The sequence below is a fragment of the Cupressus sempervirens genome, chromosome 10 (assembly GCF_028749045.1).
Source record: "Cupressus sempervirens isolate cs-2001-9-10 chromosome 10, ASM2874904v1, whole genome shotgun sequence".
NCBI lineage: Eukaryota > Viridiplantae > Streptophyta > Pinopsida > Cupressales > Cupressaceae > Cupressus > Cupressus sempervirens.
Window position 1 is genome coordinate 840746405 of NC_143127.1, and position 14710 is coordinate 840761114.

At 32.4% G+C, this 14710-nt stretch overlaps 2 pseudogenes; both read right to left on the reverse strand.

Moving 5' to 3' along the window:
- Positions 1 to 3608: 3608 nt before the first annotated feature.
- LOC149536605 (nucleosome assembly protein 1;4-like) lies at positions 3609 to 10949 on the reverse strand (annotated as a pseudogene).
- Positions 10950 to 10954: 5 nt separating this feature from the next.
- Positions 10955 to 14710, reverse strand: part of LOC149536606 (potassium channel KAT2-like) — a 111680-nt pseudogene continuing 107924 nt past the window's right edge.

The window sequence follows — 14710 nt, forward strand, 5'->3', positions numbered from 1 at the left end:
AGTGACATTCCTACTATGATAATACTGATGATCTCCTCAATGCTTTGGAATGTTATGCATGGAGGGATGGCTAGGATCCACGATGGTCTAATGATGCTATTTACGGTTGGGAGGAACCATGCACTTAGTTATTTATGTTTTGTGATGTATAGTTATCTCTTATGATAGATGTTTATATCTTTTGTGACGATGTAACATGTATGATATGTGGTTTTATTTATGTTATTTCATCATGGATTAGAGTTTGTATGATGATATACTTAATCTACTTGGATGTTCATTCTTTTAAGCCTTTCATACCTTGTAACATGTGCAGTGAATGATTGAGCAATCTAAAATGTAATTTATGAATATTGGATGTATCATTGTTATTTCATAAGGATGTGATGTTAGATGAATGGTTATGATTAGATGTGATTCAATGTTAAGCGATCTTTAAAGAATGTAACTATTATGTATGTTATGTTTACTTTCATTTGAATTAATGCTATTGCTTCTGTTACTATGTATAAGTTGTGATTGGTTTACTTTCATGTTTTAAAAAAAAAAAATGTTTGGAAAACTTAGTGAAATTCTTTGGATCCCTTGGCGGGGCATTACAGTGACTTTCCATTTATAGCCGCATCTATCCCTATTTGGACAATTCTCCCATTAAGAATAGATGCCGATCTATTCCAATGCTCCCCCTTCAGCACAGGCATCCAATATACTGCTAAAGGTTGTGGAGTTTGTCTTTGAATGTGTCTAGAGGTTTTTTGTTAAATCTATTATATTACAAAATCATTGTAAGCCCTGAGATAGAATTTCTTTCAGCCATCAAATCATTAAGATCACATGCCTTGTGTATGCTTTGAGAGATGTTCATGCCTTGTTTTGAAACTCTTGTTTTGGCACAGACAAGGAGGATGCTGGCAAGGGTTCTGAAATCTTTATACCTACCAGCTCCATCTTTCTACTCACATGCCCATTTCATTTCATATGATCATCTAAAAATTGTGTCACTCTAAGCTCTCAACTATTTCCTCTTGATTGATCATCTCATAACTGCTGAATGAGAGCTTTGGGATAAGCTATAGGCATCCATCAAAGCATAAAGGATTTTGTTAGACAGTGTAGATGAAGTACTAGCATTTGCCTTGGGAGACATGCTTGGAAAATAGAAGCATAGATAAGTCATGTGAACTGTTTGATAGGATGCCTATATATAATGTGGTCATCAAAAGCCATGGTTGTTGGATATGCACAAAATAGATATATTGAGAAAATATATTTGTTTAAGTTTCAACTGCCCTGGTAGACATGCATGCAAAATGTGGAATCATAGGTAAGGCATTTAACAATTTTATTGACTACCTCCATGAAATGTTGTCTAATGGCAAGCCAATATTGCAAGATATGCATATTGATTTGTTGAATATATCTACACACATACACACACACATGCATGCACATATGCGTGTGTATATTTATATTAGAGAAAATGAGTTAAATATATGTGCTTTACCAACATCTCTTGTCTATGCCAAAATGGAACCTTTGAAATGGGTTATAGACATCTATCAAAGCATAAATGATAAAGAACTATTGTTGGATGTTGTTGCCATTAGCTTGGTAGGCATGCATGCAAAATGTGGAATCATAGTCTAGCTCTGCATAGTATAGCATGATATAGTTAGTACTGTTACTACTACTACCACTACTACTGACTAACCTAGCCTCCTGCTGCTCCTGTTGGCAACTAAAGTATTGTATGTAAGCCACTTCTACTACACAGTGTATACAAGACCCTTCCTTTTCCTTTTCCCTTTCTTCCTTCTCAACTGAAAAAGATCACTATAGAAATATAGATCACAAGGGCACAACAAAAGACAAAATATATATCCACTCTTGAATCATAAATGAATGAATGAAGGGAAAAACTAGGTGGCGGCATAAGTTATAACACAATCAATCAAAACTTAATGACTTTTAATTCCCATTCCATTCCCCCAACTTAATAAAAGCTTCCATTGTGTAGCCCCCTGGTTTCTCTTTATCATTGATTTGTGTGTATGCAACAAGGAGAGATAGAAGAGCCTATGATTAGAAGAACACATCAAATCCATGTACAAAAACGAACTGCACTGTTCAGTGCCTAGTCAAATCCCACCTAGCTTTATACATCAAAACCTCACAAACCAAGAAAACAAAAACCATAATCAGTGTCAGCAGATATACTATATGAATATATGAATGCCATGGGAATGTTGTACGGTTGGGGCAGGGGGTTGCAATTGTGCTTCAACTTAGTGCTGATTGTAGAATTAATTTGAAACTGTACTTAAGATAATTATATTACAAATTGTAGAATTAATTAATTTGGAACCATAGTAAAAATAAAATTGCATTGTCTTATATCCCTTGAGTTTCCTCATAAAAACATACACATAATATTCCTACAACCTGCTATTAGTGTGGTTGCAATACAAAAAAATTCTACATGATATCATCCAAATACCTTCCACGTGTGAAATAACAAGCACTATAATAGTTTTCTTACTAATGTCTGAATTTTATCAATAGCAATGTTCAATTAGCACAATTGCGACAAGACGTAGATCATAATGAATTTTAAATGCAATAGGAATGAAAGAAGGGTTTCCACCCTACCTATGAAACTGATGATAGCTAGTAGTTGTTGAGATTGGAATAACTTGCAAGATGTGGATTGTTATGAATATTTTTAGAGTGGAAAATTATGAGTAAATTAGGAAAACTATGATTTTCTGGAAATCTCTGACAAATTTTTCATAAAAAATTATGGTTTTTGGACTTCAATAAATTTTGCACTGGTTATTTTTTTAATTTTTTCCTTAACCTAACATTGACCAATTTTCTTCCCCAAACTTAACACTAACCCAATGTTTTCCCATTATTTGGAAAAATAAAAACATTTTTCTTACCAAGTTATTCACAAGAAAGATATTTGCTACTCAGATAGCTATAATGCAAATATTGTTAAGACTTGGAGAAATATCAATGTTGAATTCATCCTCTGTTAAGGCTTGGAGGAAAGCTAACTTAATTCAATACAATCTAATTCTATAATTTAAAAAAAAATTGAAACATTATTTTCATTAGATAAAAAAAGAAGCAGTTAACACTCCTACACATAACATCATCTCTTTGTTCAACAAAAGTTTCCATCTAAAGAAAGACACTGGCAAAAATGCATGATATGAAGGAACTATCTATGAACATACTTAGAAATATACTTCAATATTAGCACCCATAAATTTGCATTTGCACCTAATCTCCTATTGCTGATGTTTGTAGACTCTGTACTACTGCTTGTACTCAAATGGCTACTATTAAACCCATCCACCAAAAAATTGACTCTAAATTAATCTTATTCCTAATCATAGTATTCTGAAAAGTAAACCCCATAATAAATACTAACCTAGACTTGGAAACTGCTAAACCCTTAACAAATGCTTACCTAGAATCTAGGCTAGATTTTAAATCCACACTGCTACATTGCCGCAAAATGATAAATAAATGTTTAATTTCATGCCAAAATTTGAGGAACAAGCATAAATTTATGAGCATGACATAATCAAGTGAATTGTCTAAGCGCTTTTATGGCCATTTTCTTCCCCTTCATGATCTTCATCATCTTCCTCACTCCCATCATCATCTTCATTAGCATCACCATCATCTTTAGATATACATTCATCATCATCACCTGCTTCCCTAGTGAACCAAGAAATTGCATGAGGGATGAGTTTATCCTTAATTGTTGATCTGCAAAAAACACATAAAATCAATGAAACCCGGTACCTAGAAGGTACATAAACCCAAACAGTTTGCAATGGATCAAGAACAAACCTAATCTCATAGTCTTTCTCCATCATATCTTTTAATTCCTTAGCCTGGAAACCACCCCATAAACTTATTAGAACATAAATATAGGATACGAAAACGTGTATTCTTTGAGAACTAAAGACTGCAACCATAAAAAAAAGTTTGCTTGTCATTACTCACAGCATCATCATCAACATCATCATCTTCAAGAACCTCAGGTGGATCAAAGAAATTGAAGAAACATGGGAATTTCTCAATTTTTCATTGGTTTTGCATTCTTCACTCCCTTCTTAGGCTTCTTCTTCATGACCTTTCAAGTTAGGTTCTTACTGGGTAACCAATCAATTTCAGTTTTGTGTGTGAAATAACATCACTACATGAATGAAGAAATTCACATAATCTAATTAGCAAAAGGAGATATTTGCATTAGACTTACCCTACTAAACGATCTAGGATAGGTTCATTTTCATCTTCCATGTAATATATCTTTGTTAATTGCATTTCACAAAGGAAATATGATAGCTTAGGAAGGTAATGAATATATTAAGAAATTGAAAGATAAAATAGACATTGAAAGTGTTCCAAGGACACTAAAATGTGAGTAGTTACCATAGAATTCTTAAAATAAGAATTCTCATTGAAAAAGAACCCCAACTTGAAACCTTTCTCACCCTTGTCACTATCAAGGTGAGAACATTGTATATCCTCCAAAAAATTCAAGGCACCTTCACCACATTCTGTAATCTATTTATTATTAAAAAAAGTTAATAAATTCACTGCATTTTGAAGATAGGTAATATTGATTGGTATAGCCAAAGTGAGTATTGGATACAAGGAAAAGGAGCAACATCCTACCTGCATTGCCAAAACATCATTGTTTTTCATGGTAGTCAGCCAAAATTTAGGAATGCCATTTTCTACCATAATGAAAAAGATATCACAATAAGCACTGCCCACCAAATATCATAGATCAAATGAACCTTGAATTCGAAACAATTATTACATACCAGCATCATCTTTCTTTGAATCTTCCTCCTCATTTTTATCATGTTCGACATCTACTGCTCCATTCACAATGTCATATTGCTACAATGCAATATTTCATTACAAGAATATAGATTACAAAGTGTCGAGAAAAATAAAAAAAATTTTACCCTAAGAGCTAAAAATCTTTTACGAAATTTTGTACTGAGAATTGTAAACTGAAGTAGTTATTTTGTCTCTTTAATTTCTTACCGACATATAATTATCCAAGAGATAGATCTAAATAAAATATAGTTTATTATAGATCAAGTTGCTCCTAAAGGATTGTAAAAGTTCCATCTATGCTTTAAGGATGTCATGTCATAGAACCAAAAAGAATTTTCTATTATGATATTATCCTTTTTGCACTTGATTAGACATCATCTATTCTTCCATTTTCTTGTTCTTATTTTGAGATATTTTATGGTCAACACTGAAAACTCACCTACAGTGTAATCGAAGAAGACTCACATCTCAAAATATTTGTTGGAATGCACAAAATATTTAGATATTTAGTTGGGGATGAAATCTAGGTTATAAGAAGGAAAGACATTATGAAACAAAATAGATAAGGTTACTTGGGAATCATAGGATAAAAATAAATTCTAGAGAATGTTGAGGAAATTGCAAAACTGAAACAAGATATTGTTATTTAAGAAAATCTCTGTTATGAATCATGCGAACAGAAGATGCAATAATAAGGGAAAAATAGCATCTCAAAAAATCAAAGATACAATAGATTAGATCATATAGGAATCCTAGAGCAAAAAGACAATCAAGAATATGACAAGAAAATGTCGCACAGGGGATGTTAGATATTGTGTTCTAGGAAAGTTGATCTATAATGAATCATGTGATGTCTAACCCCAAAACTATAACTAATAAGAATAAAGTAGAAGTAGACATCAGCATCTGGTACAATCTATATAATGAGTACGAAGTACTTGACTTAAATTATCAACCTTTGTGGTAGCTTAATATCAACCAGTTATCGAAATAAATATATACAAATTTTCAGGTTCCAATCCATTAGAATAAACCTATTTAAGTTTTAAATGGTTTAATGTACATAGCAAGAAGACAAGAACATCAAGTAAAATCTCATAATATGAAAAGTACTTGACTCTCATTGTATATATCAACTACATGTGTGCAAACTCCTATGAGTAAGCAAGTTTCAATCTATTGGACCAAGTTTTTTGATAAAGATAACAATATACAACAGTGCTTGAAAATTCAATAATTACTTAGAAAAGCAAGAGATTAAGAGGTTATATGAAGCTTTCAATTTTAAACACCCAGAAAAAACACTAAACACAGATACCTTCTTGTAAAAGGGTTCATAAAGCTTTTGATACTTGGCCTCCAATGTAGTTTTTTCTTCAAACAAATCAGTCTCTATCTCCTTATGTTTACCCTTTATTGGCAGCAAAAAAATCACAAATCCCTTTGCATGAATATATTTACACAGAAAATCACAATCTAAACATATCAATACATGTAGATCTTGTAATGCCTCCACTCGCTTCTTTACTTTGTGAGGAGGTGATTCAATGTAGCCTGACGAGGTACTGAAAAGATTTTGTAGCTTGTCCTAAAACATATCATGGAAGAGTTATTAGATCCAATGATAACTAGAAATTTTTATTATAAACCAGATTCTATCTAGCAAAGGCATTGCCAATTTATCCTAGGCCTTAGAAATTTTACTTCCACACCGAGATGGATGAACAAAGAATTCACCCATGTTCTCACAATACAAAGACAACCATCCTTGAGATTTATGTTTAGAAAATATTTCCAACAAATTCTTGATATGATTATAGTAGAAATTTCCCTTGGAAAAATTATTAATGCTATTGAGACACTTTGGTGTAGAGATGTGTGATGCTCATATGAATTTATATGTTACCACAAAAAACTTGTTGATATTTAATTATAATATTCGTTAGAGTAGTTGTTATCATATATTCTTACTATTTAATGATTATTAATTCATATTAATGTAATATCTAAACTAGAATTATCTCATATATGCATCAAAATTAATAATATTTTATAGAAGTTATCTTTGTAAATGTATTGCATACTCCAACTTAAGTTAAAATTGTTATTTTTGAGAAAAAATCTGGAAGATCCCAAGAAGGAACATTAAAATAAGAATAATCAAGAATCAATTGTATGGGGTCTTCATACTGAAAAATGACATCCTCATCTTATCTCCATCCCCATTTCCTAGGGACCAAGGGTTAAATCCATTATGCTTCAGGTTATACAATTATTTTATATTAAATATTTAGTTTAATGGCAAGTAAAGTGATGAGTTTAGGGACAATATCAATTGGGCAAGAGGCACAACATTAGGTACATGAGTTATCCTTGGCTATAGTCTATGAATCCAAGCTAGATGCACACTATTGTTACTGATACACCCTAACACAAAATTGCCCAAGGATTATTTAAATTATTTTGCACATTACCTTATTATATACTAAGTCGATCGAGGAGTCAAGGAAAAAGAGTATACCAATGCATTTGTTTAATTTCATTAGATTTCTAAAGTTCATGCTTATATTGAATAATGATTTTGAATTAAACTATGTTTGAAACATATAGTAGTATTTTTTTAGATTACATTCTATGATCCATCATCAAGAGGAAGAGAAAAAAAAAGATTGTATAAAAAACAATTGCAATCCAGAAGCATTATTCAATGTAGGTACTAGTAAATAAGGTTAAAACTAAGTAGGAGAGTGAACCTTGTGAAAACTTTTCTCATCATCTATTTACTACAAAGTGAGTTACTTTACTTAAGAGTGGAATCAAGAAAACCAAGTACAACTAGCATAAGGTTTTGTTCTATGGGATGTCCCATGATGATCAAATGGTTTCCCTATTCAGGTGGTCAAAAATAACATTTTGCAAAATCAAATGCAAGTAGCATATATTCCTTACTACTTCAATAGGACAAATTGTGAAAAATGCAATAACTAGTATTATAATAGAATTTTTTGGTACAATGGAAGAAGCATAACTTGATTAGCATTGCAATTGAAATCCCAATTCGTGGGTAGTAGTTCATAATCCAAAAGAATTCATATGAGTTGTGAAAAGCACAATAACTTGAATTATAATAGAAATTTTTGGTAGTATGGTAGAAGCATACCTTGATTAACAGTGCAGTTAAAGTCCTAATTTATAAGTAGAAGTAGGAAATTCAAAAGAACAAGTGTAGATTAGCAGTGCAATTACAATTCCAATCTAGGGATAGTAGTCTGTGAATCCAAAAGAACTCAGATGAATTGTGAAAAACACAATATCTGCTGTTATAATGGAATTTTTGGGTAGAATAGCAGAAGCGTACCTTTATTACTAGTGCAATTACAATCCCAATTCATGGATAATAGTTTTTGAAGCAAGATTTTTTCCACCTATTGGTGCTCTTCGAAAGAACAAGGTTAGTATCATCATCGTTTCACATTGGATGGACTAGCCTGATCATATGGGCTTGACAAATCCAAACACATGAATTGCTAAGAAACTTATATTATATTTGTCTATGAGCTTTTGAGACATTGCATTTTTATAGATAGTCCACATAGTACTAGATTTATAATGCACTTGAATGATCTAGGCAAAAAACTTGGCCTCGGACAACATCAACATTGAAAAAGTTGATTCAAATTAACCTACCCTACTCCATTTATTGCTTCTATAGTTTGCAAAACTAAAAGCCTGGGCCTAATTAACCTATCCAAAATCATTGAAAATAGGCATGAATGCTTTCCCACAAAGTCTACAGAGAGTTTCATGTGATTGAGCATAAAGTCCATTTTTTTCTTAACACTTTCCTCTGGCATTGTGAGAATCAAAGGAAAACCCTAACTACTTGTGAGAGGCTGCAAAGTTGAAGATTGTCTATCCTAGCCTGTAACACTTTAATAGGAGTTATGGCCACCATGCTCATAACTTATTTGTACATTTTTCCTTCCTTATGAATGCCAATATTTCAAATGAGATCAATTTGCTCTGAGGTCAAAGAATTGTGCCTCAAAACATGAGGATCTATCGACAAAAACATGGTGAGCTCTGTTCCATGAAAACCAAAACCCTCCCAAATTTTTTTGCAAGCATTTTCCATGAAGAAAGTAGTAGTTCCTAATTTCCCTAATCAACAAATTGTTTGTCAAAAATTCAATCTTGAGAAGCTCAATGTTAGAGCAGAGGACTTCTAGCTTTCTTGTTAAGATCCGAGGTAGCCCAAATACAATTTCGCTTAAATTTTCCCTCCAAATGCCAAAATCTCTTAGCAGTTGAATCTTTAGCTCCAACACTCTTTCCACACTTGTGACCAAAAGCGCAGGTTGAGATTTGATTATATTTATAATTTTCTCATCATTGCATGACTATGGACTAAGCGTTGGTCAAAATTTTGACCCACATGGGTACAATTTTTTTAATAAAAAAATTCCCTTCCATATTTCAACCAATCTAAAACATTTTAATAGATGGTCAAAATTTTTGGTCTAAAAATGGGGTCAAATGTAATAGTGTGTGGGTTCAGTATAATGGTTGCTCTGCATCTGAATGGTTGCCTTGCTATCAAGTACACAAGGCATATTGTTGAAGAGATAATATTTTGAAAAAGAACTTTAAATTTTCTCAAAATTAAATGAACACATCTAAGAAATTGAAATATAATGCCAAATTGGTAGAATCTACCTACTATTTGCAATAGTTCCTCTAGTGATAAAGGCAAAACAATCAATTTTCCACATAATATATCTGATTTTTGAGTGCTTGGATGAGATAAGTGTATTGTTACTCTGTTGGGTGGACTTGCAACTGATTGAGGATGAAAAGAGTTGGAGATTGAGTTAATTTTTAGATCCCCTATTGTAGAATTCATGCTCATCTCCCAGTCAAACATGCCAAACAATGAATGGTGAAAATCATCTAGTTTTTCAATATGCTTATTCTAGAACGAATTAGTTACAATGCAAATGATTAGTATGGTTGTTGATTAGGGGGACTATTATACTTTATGGAATTTAGTTTAGGTTTTGTACTCTAAGGCTACTATGTTCCTTAATAAGAATTTTATAGGAAGAAAGCTTTTACGAGGGGCTTCAACTTGTTAATATGATTTTTTCCAAAATATCAGTTCATAAGATCAAAAACATTGGCCCATTGATAATAAGAGTAATAAATAATTTGACTAACCAGAGAAGCAAAACCATTATAATTTTCATCTTTAGATTTGGATCCTCTTTTCAGAAGTTCTTCCATGAATTGAGCATTCCCTTTTGAAGCTATATAGTTAAGGCCTATTGGCAATGGAGACTTTGCATCACTTTCTATATAAGCAACATGTATTTCGGATGGCAAATCCTCTAAATTTGTTCCTTTAAGCTGCTTCAGATACTATTGAAAATGAGAGAATGTAAAAATTATCTTTTCCATCTTGTAAGAGAGGGTTTTTTATTGCTTCCCTCAATATGCTTAAACAATGCAACTTCATGTTTAAAAAAATGTTTTCATTGAATAAACTAAATTGTAGAAAAGGAAAAAACCATATGTGCCAGAGCCTTAGATGTTTGGAGACCTCAAGAATGTTGTTGATAATAATCCTTCCATCTGAAATATTTAAATGTATTAGATTGATCAAAACGTTCTTAGTAAGTCTTAGAAGTTGAGAAAGCTTTCTTGTTCTAACTATAAATGGTTGTGGAATATTGAACAGGATTTCAATCTCTCCAACTATATCTCCTGATTCAATCGATTGAAGAACCTGGAGCCAATAAAGTGCATTAACTCATATAAGAAATGACACCAGATAATCAAATGAAAGAATATTTCATTAAAAGCTTGTTCTCATTGAAAAGAGCTTACAAGTTTTACCACAAATACTAGAACAAATGTGTAACCCTCTTCTAATTTTGGGTTCAAAATACTTTGAGGAACACTCTAGAACCTACACTCAAGATCTTAGAAGACAATGGACATTCATAGAAATATCCACTAAATTCTTATTTGTGACCTAGTTTAAAACTTGCCTTTTCTGGAGTTGGACCATCCTCCATTAAAATTAAATCCTGAAATGCAATATCTGTCCTAGTTTAGAATTTAGATGCTTACCAAATAGTTTCAAAGCAAGAATCATGATAGATATGGAAAAGGAATGCAAGATTGCAAGAATGTAACTTATAGCTGCTCCAAAAACAACTATATATAGCTTAGATGGGATGTCATTTTGGAGAATTACATCTTATCTAGTAGGAATGTACTCTACCACCATCTCTATCACTTGTAAAGAGGAATGCACATAGAGATAAATTCTTACAACTTTACATAACTTCAATATGACTAGTACGTAAATACCCATGAGTGAAAAACATACAAGAAATTAAGAATAGTAATGATATAAAATTCATTTCAAATCTTAGAAAAAAAAATAGGGGAAGAGATCTAGTAGCCACCACGGGGTCATTGATCATGAGGAGGGTTTTGTGATAGATGCTTCCTAATTGTCACTTTTTAAAAGTTCCAAAAAATGATAAAATATATATTAATAGCTGATAATACATGTACTAATAGTCGATCACACACATACTAATAGTTGATCATTTTTAATCTTTCTTGGTTGCTAATTGGTCTAGTTGTGGCAAAAGTACTATTTTTTTGGTGAGGGGCTATTTGAATATGGACAAGTGTATTAAAATGACACTTTTCAATGACTTCACACTCCATTGCTTCTAAGAGATCCCAAACATAAAACCTTAGCTTTAAACTCTTGAATCACCTACAAAGCTACATTGGAAAAATCAGCACAATTCAACTTATAGCATAGGAGATCTAAGTGCTCAAAATTACCCGGGATGGCTATTAGATCTCTTTCCCTATAGAGAACAGTTCAAATTAAATTGGTATAAGAGGTAATCATTAATCCATTTATGAGGCAAAGAAAATGATTTTTATTTGTAAACCTTACAATCTTATAATATTACATATTCTTTCATTCTCTTAACATTCTGATTAATAGATCATAGAATGTAATCTGAAATGTTGATATAAAAAATTACACAAACTAAATTCTAAAAAAGTTAAATGATATAAACATAGATTGTGGAAATATCTAAACCCACACTAAAAAATTTTTAGCAAAACATGATTAATTTACCATCTGAGTAATGAAATCATCTAAAACTCCATGAAAGAGATAGACTTTCTGTGTTGTTGAGTAAAACAAATGTTGAGCTATGGCAGACTGAATTGCCCTAGGAAGGCTTGCTACAGTTTGCTACTACAAAGCTTCCGTTTTGAACTTGAGCCTCATATGTCCAAGAATTTGTTCTTTTAGTGTATGTGGCAGTCTATTTTTATAATATAAATCTAAGGCAGCATTCGTTGCATCTCTCTATACCCATCTAACATAGAACTCCATTAGAAATTACATAGAAAACCAATATACTAGGTTATTAATATGCATCCTAATTAATACTATTACTGCATATACTTATAAACTTAAATGTTCTTCTAGTGCCATGGACACCAAGATTGGTCATAATGTCTATCAAGTAGACTTGTAACCCAAGATTGAAGAGCATGTATGCTATAGTGAAATCTATTTCTCTAGTGTTCTTAGTATGGAGATATCCATACCCAACAGTGCTTAAGGTTGTTATAGACCAATACATGGAGGAGACATATGCAGTACAAAGGCTTTCCTTCTTGAAGTTTGGGTATGTATTACCAATCCAGGTTCTTTTGGGGTCAAGATACCGCCATGCCAGTAGGTAGTAGAAAAACACACCATAATGGACAACAAAAAGAGTCACCTAGACCATCACAATCCCTTATAATCATCCTTGTTTAAGATGCAACAGAATCAAGAAATTAAATATCAATCACAGAGAATTATTGACTCCTTACACAAATAAGCTTTATGCATCTTGTCCAGAAGTAATTCAAGTGGACGTCTTTCTCTAACGTACATCTCAGCAAAGAATTTTCATAAGTTTTTTGCAGTGATCTTCAGGTGAACTTTTAGTTATTCAAAACCTTTGCAATTAATAGCTAATTCCTTAATAGACTTGAATTCTATTTTTGATTTAGGAGATTACTGCAGAAATTTTTGGATCTTAACAAGAAAAGATGGAACTAATTGAAAGATTCTTTTGAAAACAATTAGGAAGATTGATTACATTCAGGCATGTAGTTACTTAATCCATGGTTAATAAAATAAATATCCGACATGTCCTTTTTCTGATGACGGTTCACTGGAGAGATCTAATTGTAATAATCAAACACTTTTGAATTCAATTGTGTAAGATCTATTATAAAAATAATATGAACAAATTGTTACAAACTATTTGAAAAAGCTCTCATATTTTTAAGATACAATCGACTTGAAAAATTGATCTTAGAAAAACACTACAATTAAATCTCCAATTAAGTTCAATTCTATAGAAAGGGAAAGAATGTGCAACTGTATATTCTATATTCTAACTATAGGTATGAAGATAATGAAATATTTTGGAAATAGTGCACTGACCCTCCTCAAATTCCATAAACTTCATGATGAGGATTGAGTAGATAAGAAAGAGAGATGACATTTTTCAGAAGAAGCTCGACCAAGGTGCAGGGTGCAGATTCACTTTCAAGACTAGCCCACATTTTCTTGTAGCTATAGCAAGGGGTAGATTCACTTTGAAGACCACCCCTACCCTCTACAAAAACCATGCAAAAATTTAGAGAAAACTTGAAATGAAACCGGGCGTGGGAAAGACCTAAAATGACAAATATTTTTTTCCTTTGTGGATGTATAAGCCCTGTGTTGGTCAAAATTTTGATCAACACGGGTCTTATATGTAAAAAAGAAGAATTTTTTGCCTTTACATTTTGACCACCCTAAATTTATTTAGTTGATGGTCAAAAATTTTGGTCGAAAAATGAGGTTAAATGTAGTAGTGTGTAAAGGAAGTTTTGGTGGAGTTTGGGAGAAGGTACCGTGAGAACGGTTTTCTCCAAAATCTTATAGCATTGTAATCCTTAAGGGCATGTATTTGAGTCTATGTTTGTTGAACTAAATGTAATAACATATGATATTTGATGATAACATTCTCCTTTTCCTTTTTTGTTCATTTTGTCTTGGGTTGTGCCCTCATCAAAGAGACTCTTGGTAGATCATTGTTAGCACCAAGGTGCAAAGAACCAATGGCATTACACCACGATACTACCTCTGATGTAGGTACAATAAGTAGGATTGGTTGGAAAGTGATTATAACTAGAGCTACAACTCTGTGTAAGGTGAGAATGTTTCACAATGATAGAATCTATGTTTTAAAAAAAGTGGGGAAGAGGACTTACTATGTCTTTGGGAAGTAGGACAAAGTGGTGGAATCAAAGCCCTATGGATACCTTCTTGCACTATGTCTCTTGATAAATCTCTCCCTCTTCTCAAGAAGTCCTTTAACATGGGAAAATAAACTTTCCTAAGTTCTTCAAACATTGGATGGACTTGACTATGATCATGAACACTCCTAGTATACTTGGGATCCAAGATGAACTAGCTTGTCTACAGATAGGTTCTTTTAGGCTTGCCTCAACCTTCTCTGCTGAAGCACACCTTCCCAGTTCTCAACATTGGCATCTTCTCACTCTAGTACAAAAATTGACTCTTCTGTACTCATTTATGGATTTTCTACTTTTATGGGTGAGTGTATTCAACTAGTTTATTATGTCTTATTGTTCATCTTGGAAACCAACATTGGGATGTAATAATAGGATTTGACCTTCGTGAGGAAGCACCATTTTTCCTCATGGGTCAATAGACATGACTCAA